The sequence below is a fragment of the Myotis myotis genome, unplaced genomic scaffold, assembly GCF_014108235.1.
Source record: "Myotis myotis isolate mMyoMyo1 unplaced genomic scaffold, mMyoMyo1.p scaffold_m19_p_11, whole genome shotgun sequence".
NCBI lineage: Eukaryota > Metazoa > Chordata > Mammalia > Chiroptera > Vespertilionidae > Myotis > Myotis myotis.
This window is the reverse complement of record NW_023416315.1, coordinates 77130435-77137818: the sequence shown is the minus strand read 5'-3', so window position 1 is coordinate 77137818 and position 7384 is coordinate 77130435. Positions and strand designations below refer to the sequence as shown.

The 7384-nt window shown below is 41.6% G+C and overlaps 1 pseudogene; it reads right to left on the bottom strand.

Annotated features, from left to right (window-relative positions):
- Positions 1 to 2470: 2470 nt before the first annotated feature.
- Positions 2471 to 4594, bottom strand: LOC118665817 (annotated as a pseudogene).
- Positions 4595 to 7384: the final 2790 nt, after the last annotated feature.

The following is a 7384-nucleotide window of genomic DNA, read 5'->3' as shown; positions in this document are numbered from 1 at the left end:
TGTCCTTATCCCCTCAATGTCTCCTCATCCCCCCAATCCTGCCCTCACCCTCACCCCCTGTTGTCCACATCCATCACTTATGCTTATATGCATGCATACAAGTCCTTTGGTTGATCTCTCCCCCTCGCCCCCACCCTCCCCTTCTTTCCCGCTGAGTTTTGAGCATCTGATCAATGCTTCTCTGTCTCTACATCTGTTTTTGTTCACCGGTTTACGTTGTTCATTATAACCCACTAATGAGTGAGAGCATGTGATATTTATCTTTTTCTGACTGACTTATTTCACTTAGAATAATGCTCTCCAGCTCCCTCCATGCTGTTGCAAATGGTAGGAGTGCCTTCTTTTTTACAGCTGCATAGTATTCCATTGTGTAGATGTGCCAAAGTTTTTTAATCCACTCATCTGCTGATGGGCACTTAGGCTGATTCCAAATCTTAGCTATTGTAAATTGTGCTGCTATGAACATAGGGATGCATATATCCTTTCTGATTGGTGTTTCTGTTTTCTTGGGATATATTCCTAGAAGTGGGATCACTCTGCCAAACGGAAGTTCAATTTTAATTTTTTGAGGAAACTCCATACTGTTCTCCACAGTGGCTGTACCAGTTTGCATTCCCACCAGCAGTGAACCAGGTTTCCTTTTTCTCCGCATTCTCACCAGCATTTGTCATTTGTTGATTTGTTGATGATAGCCATTCTGACAGGTGTGAGATGATACCTCATTGTCGTTTTGATTTGCTCTCTCAGATGATTAGTGACTTTGAGCATGTTTTCATATGTCTCTCAGCCTTATGTATGTCCTCTTTCAAAAAGTGTCTATTTAGGTCCGTTGCCCATTTTTTGATTGGGTTGTTTATCTTCCTTTTGTTAAGTTGTATGAGTTCCCTGTAGATTTTGGAGATTAAACCTTTATCTGAGATATCATTAATGCCAAGAAATCTATGTCATTTTGCCCTGACTGGTTTGGCTCAGTGGATAGAGCGTCAGCCTGCCGACTCAAGGATCCCGGGTTCAATTCCAGTCAAGGGCATGTACCTTGGCTGCGGGCACATCCCCAGTGGGGGGCGTGCAGGAGAGAGCTGATCAATGTTTCTTGCTAATCGATGTTTCTAACTCTCTATTCCTCTCCCTTCCTCTCTGTAAAAAATCAATAAAATATATTTTTTTTAAAAAAATCTATGGCATTTTTATACACCAATAGTGAACTTACAGAAAGAGAAATTTAAAAAACAATCCATTTACCATTGCACCAAAAAAATTAAGATACCTAGGAATAAACTTAACCAAGGAGGTAAAAGACCTCTAGCCAGAAAACTACAGGACATTGAAAAAAGAGATAGAGGAAGACAAACAGATGGAAGAACACACCGTGTTCATTGATTGGTAGAATCAACATCATCAAAATGTCCATACTACCCAAAGCAATCTATAGATTCAATGCACTCGCCATTAAAATACCAACAGCATATTTCACAGATCTAGAAAGAACTCTCCAAAAATTCATCTGGAATAAAAACAAAACAAAACACTAATAGCTGCTGCGATCCTGAGAAAGAAGAAAAAAGTAGGAGGGATCTCAATACCAGATATCAAATTGTATTACAAAGCCACTGTTCTCAAAACTGCCTGGTACTGACACAAGAGCAGACATATAGACCAATGGAATAGAAGAGAGAACCCAGAAATCAACCCAAACCACTATGCTCAATTAATATTTGACAAAGGAGGCATGAACATACAATGGAGTCAAGACAGTCTCTTCAATAAATGGTGTTGGGAAATTTGGTCAGACACATGCAAAAAAATGAAACTAGACCACCAACTTACACCATACACAAAAATAAAATCAAAATGGATAAAGGACTTAAAAGTAAGATGGGAAACCATAAGATTATTAGAGGAATCCACAGGTAGCATAATCTCAGATATATGCCGAAGGAATTTCTTCACTGACCTAGCCCCTAGGGCAATGGAAACTAAAGGGAAAATAAAAAAATGGGACTATATCAAAATAAGAAGCTTCTGCACAGCAAAAGAAACCATCAACAAGACAACAAGAAAGCCCACTGCATGGGAGAACATATTTGCCAATGATATATCAGAGCCCCTATTTTAATAAAATAAGGAATTCTGTTGCCTGCTTCTGATAGAACATGCTCCTTCCCTCAATGTGTAATAACACAGTTTGCTCACCTTCCTTCCTGCAACCCCACTCAAGAGATTTCAGGATGGTATTCAGTTAGTTTATTATTTATCTTCACAATTTTTAACAGAACACACACAAACACAAAAATAAATATTTTCCCTTCAGATTTTATTTATCTAGAAGCACATGACATGTCTGATACAAGGAATAGAAACTGAAACTGAATCTAAGCAAAAAGCAAGTCAAGTACCTTGGAAACATAGACAAAGATGGTAACTCTGGGGAGGAGGGTGAGAAACCATTGTAGAAGTCACCTGTAAGTGCTCAGCATCCAGGAGTAATACACACATTAATTACAATGGAAAGAAAAATCACAATGCATATCACAACGAAAGTAGTTAACCCAATGTGAGAAAGCATCCAAGTTTTGACGCTGAGGAGCAGCCTGGACACCCAGTGACTGCAGGTCTCTTTCAGGTCTTGCTTTTGCTTTTCAACATGTGCTTGCACCTTGGCCAGATAGCACCTGTGCTCTTCTCCGGGCGTGCCGCCCCTGCCCCCCTGGAGCATCTGTGCATCAAAGTAAAGGTTGTTTGTGTAGAAGGTGCCCTGGTGCTCCCTCTCCAGGCTCTCGACCACAGCCATCAGCTTCTCCAGCTGCTCCCTCTGCTCCTCCCCAGTGGCCCGGTTGTTGAAGCCACAGTACCTCCTCCCACACTCCTGGATCAGGCTCCTCAGGCTGTGGTTGTCTGTGTTGACTACATAGTCATCCAAGGACCCGTCCCCTAAGACCTCCTTGTGGGTGAAGAGGACCACCACATGTCTCATGGCCCCTGCCCCAAAGACCTCCTTCACCCTCCTCACTGCATCGTGTCCTGGGCAGTGAAGTGCCCCAGCTGTGTCACTAGCAGCAGCACGTGGGGCCCTGGGGCTGACAGCAGGTAGCAGTCCCTGATGTCCTTGTATATCTCTTGGTCCTGGGACTTTGCCTCAAAGATGGAAGGAGTGTCAACCACCAGTATGTTCCTACAATTCCACCAGCCTGTGGCCATCTGGCAGCTCCTGGTCACAGTCTGGGCCCCCAGCTTGGACTCAAACACAGGCTGACAGAAGATGTTGTTCCCAGTGGCACTTTTCCCAGAGCCAGATTTGCACCAGGACCAGCCTCAGTGAGGATAATGATGCAAACCGGTTATCTTCTATACTGCCTGAAAGAGAAAAATTGTATGCCTTACGAAGTTGATGATGTTTAAGATATTTTGGTCATGGACTCTCATGTTAATCTCATAAAAGCCTTGGACAACCCTACTAGGAAACAGTCATATTTAAATACAAAGAAATATTTGCCTGGCAACTTCAGGAGGTTCATGAGTCATAGAGAATCCACATCGGAATCCCACTTTAGAGCCATAGTCAAGAGTAAGAACTGCTACACTGAAGAAAATGCTCCAAGCCCTTCACCTAGACAAGGGAAGATACAGTTTTTCTAAAAGAAAAGTGGTCCCTGTGTTTCCAGGGATGGTGCTTAGGCCAGTTTCATGCTAAATAAATGTGAGGTTAGAAGGAGGCAGAGAATGAGAAGTAAAACGTGGGAAATATTACCACCTCTTTTTCACTGACATCTTCCCAGGCACACTTGTGTAGAAGTGCTCAACACATTCACCTAAACCTTGTGAGAAAAGGGAATGTCAGCTGAGGGTCCCTGGGTCACAGCTCTTAGGGTGGGGAGCTGGATGCCTGACACTGAGACAACAGAAAGGTCATAATTAATGACTCAAACAAAGGCTGGCAGATGATCCTGGATAAGTGGCTGAAGAGAACTGGAATTTAAGGCCACTAGCAGTACATGTGTTGGAAAGTCCACCTACTTGGCTGATTGAATTACAGGAAGTTAACAAAACTGGTGTTGAGAGAGTGACACTGAGCCAAGAAGTAAAGCTGTCAAGCATTAGAGGGTGAGGACCCGAGGAGTTCTAGGGTCCTTGTGAGCCCAAGTGGATTCCAAGTTCATTGTAGGCTCCTAAAATGTAGCATTTTACCCCTTCTGCTTTGTGTTGATTCTTCCTTCCCAACAGTGTTCTGGGATGTTTTGCAGCAAACACAATTACTAAATCTCCCTGGGGAACTTTTCTATTCTGCTGAGAGCAGACAAGGAAACAGAAATTTTATTCACAATTCAGTTCAAAATACTCCAACTTCTGACTTGAGTTTCATTTCCACATCCCCACACATCATGTGCCTGGAGAGTGTCGTATTGTGGGTGTAGGTTGGGGATGTGATGATGGTGGGGAAGGTAAAGAGCAAATGAGCACTGTCTTTTTCTTCTTTAATTTAAAATCACTGGGTTTCTGTCACTGTGTTTGATGTGAGGGACAGTGTCTCTTGAGAACTTGGGCCTTTCTTACCTTCAGCCATATTTCCATATCTTGTCTTTGGAAGTTCTTCCATTCTCTTCTGGAATGAAAACAGGAAAAGAATAAAAAGCAAGTGTCCACATGGGAGTTGTTAAGGCCTGAGGATACCTCCAGTTCAGACTCATGAGACTAATGCTCCATTGAGAAGCCATTTCCATCGCTAATCTCTAACTCACATTATACCTGCACACATCTATAAATAATATTAAGCAAACCTTGGGATGCTAACCCATTATTGTGTAAACATTTTGTCAATTGTTTTTTTAAATATATTTTTATTGATTTCAGAGAGGGAGGGAGAAGGAGAAAGAGATAGAAGCATCAATGATAAGACAGAATCATTGATCGGCTGCCTCCTGCATGCCCCCCCCCCCCCCAAAGGGCATTGAGCTTGCAACCAGGGCATGTGCCCTGACCCAGAATCAAATCATGACCTCCTGGTTTATAGGTCAATGCACAACTGCTGAGCCATGCTGGTCTCCAACTATTTATTAACAAACATTTACGCTGTTTCAAAATACATGGTTGTTGCAAAATAATCCCCATATGCTGTATATCTCTGTGCACATGTGCAAGAATTGATCCGGGATAGACAGCTCCAGTCTGACTAGATATTGACAGTTCCCATGTGACTAAAGAGCACTATGCGAATCCTTGCTAACACCAACCCTGTGTGAGAAGTCCCCAAATCTGCACTTGCACTTGATGAAATTCAACTTTCCATGTTTTCATCACCCTTATGGGCATAAATATGGATGTTTTAATTGGTTTACACTTCTTTCTACTGACTAGCATTGAATTCAAGAATGGTTTTCTAGTTTGTTTGCTAATCAGGTTGCTTCTGTTATATAGACATGACATTTTTCTATTCATTTAATGAGGTGGGTTTTTTTTGTATTTTTTTTTTTGGCCCTTTTTAAGAAAACCTCAAATTTTCACACTATCAGAATATACTAAGATAACTTCCTTCCTTCCTTTCATTCTTTCTTTTTGATTTTCCTCCCCTTTCCATCCTCCCTCCCTTCTTTGTCTTAAGCCCAGCACCAACCTCTCCCATATGCTGTCCTGGGAAATTATACTCTGGATCTTGCTAAACCTGCTCAAATTCTGTGACACCTTTTCTATTTTAGATGACCTTTTGTGAGGTTTGGAAACCTCAGATAATATGTAGGAATCAATCTATCGATGTGGTAAAGATGATAATGACAGTGGTGACCATGTTGATTGTGAACTTCATTGCTTTGAAAATTCTCTGTGTGGCCATTTATAGCTTTCTAAGTTCTTTCACGTACATTATTTTAATTGTTCTCTATACTGAAGATAAGTCTTAAAATTTTGATTAAAATGTTCAGAAACTAAGCAACAAATGATCTACCCAAGCACACACAATTGCCATGGAGCTAAGACCAAAAAAGAGGCTCTTTTTTCAGGTGTTTTCTCCTTTGTCCCACGGAAAGAAAGCTGATTATTCTAAATAAATCCACAGCCTCTTGGTGTCACACATTCAATGTGGCCATCTCATGGTCAGGACATAAATTGAAGGTGACATGCTGTAAGCCTTATCCTCAAACCATCAAAGAAAATTGTATTGTAAAATCTTCAGTACATGTTTTTCCAAGAAAAGATTCTTCAAAGAAAAAGGAGTAGGGGGCCAGGGTTGTTCTGAATTTGAACATTTCATTGTAAAACAATCTGGTGTTTAACTGACTTATCAGTGTGACCCAAATGGAGCGAGTTGCCTGACACAGAAAGTCAATCAAACTCAGGTTACAGTAGCCTAGATGCAGAGTAGTAGTTCTCCTGGACCATCTTCTGAATGTGTCAGGTGGCAAGAGAGACGTGTGTCCACAGGGGAATGGGCTTTTAGGCAGAAATTAACAAATAACAAAGGTGTCCCAGGAAAGTCAGAAAGGATATTGATGAAGATGCTAAAACGAGTCACAGACAAAATATTAACAGGACTGAATAAAGCCTAGGAAAAGACTGGGGGAAGCATGGCAGATCTGCAGGAATGTTGTGTAGGTCAAACTCAGAGCAGGCAAAGGTGTCAGAGTAGGAAAGAATGTGAGGATCAAGAATGGAGGCAGATTCCTTCTCTAAAAGGAAAATTCTACTAATCTCCAAAACGGGGCCAGGTATCATCAGAAAGTGGCAGGATATGTGCCAGCTGAAGTTATAACAGCATTGTCAGGACAATAGGAGGGTCTAGTTCAGGCCGGGGGTTGAAGGAAATGAACATAATGTACCTTCTGATTATAAAATTACATGAGCCTGATTTTATTATGATGATACTTTATTTTATCAAACCATGAGAAAGGAGGCCCCCTCCTGCTGTTTTACAAAAATCTAACCATTTCTTTTTTTTTAAGAGAAAAAATTAAAATGTTTACACTTTATTTCTGATGTAAAGAAGCTTTATTTAAATAATACATTCATATTTTTTTTAATATGTTACAGCTTTCTGTAGAAAATCATCCCAGTAAAACAGCAACATGTAGTCTGGATTCAACCTTCAATGTATTAGTCACATTTAAATATTCTTATCAGGAATCCAATTTAACTTCACAGCCTCTTCAGGGAAATGGGAATGAAGGGTGGGGCGATGGAAAGTGAAATACAGGCCTCTCCCACGCTGGCAAGCTTTCCAATTGTCTCCCTGACGTGTTCTGCTGGCTTCACTGATGGTGGAGCGGGACCAGTGCTGGGCACCAAGCTCCACTCTCCAAGCCTCTGTCCAAGAGCCCAGGGCCTGGGGAAATCACCCTGCCACCCCTACTGGGACTGCTGAAACTGAGGATTAAGTACTCCTCTCCCCACCAGTTCA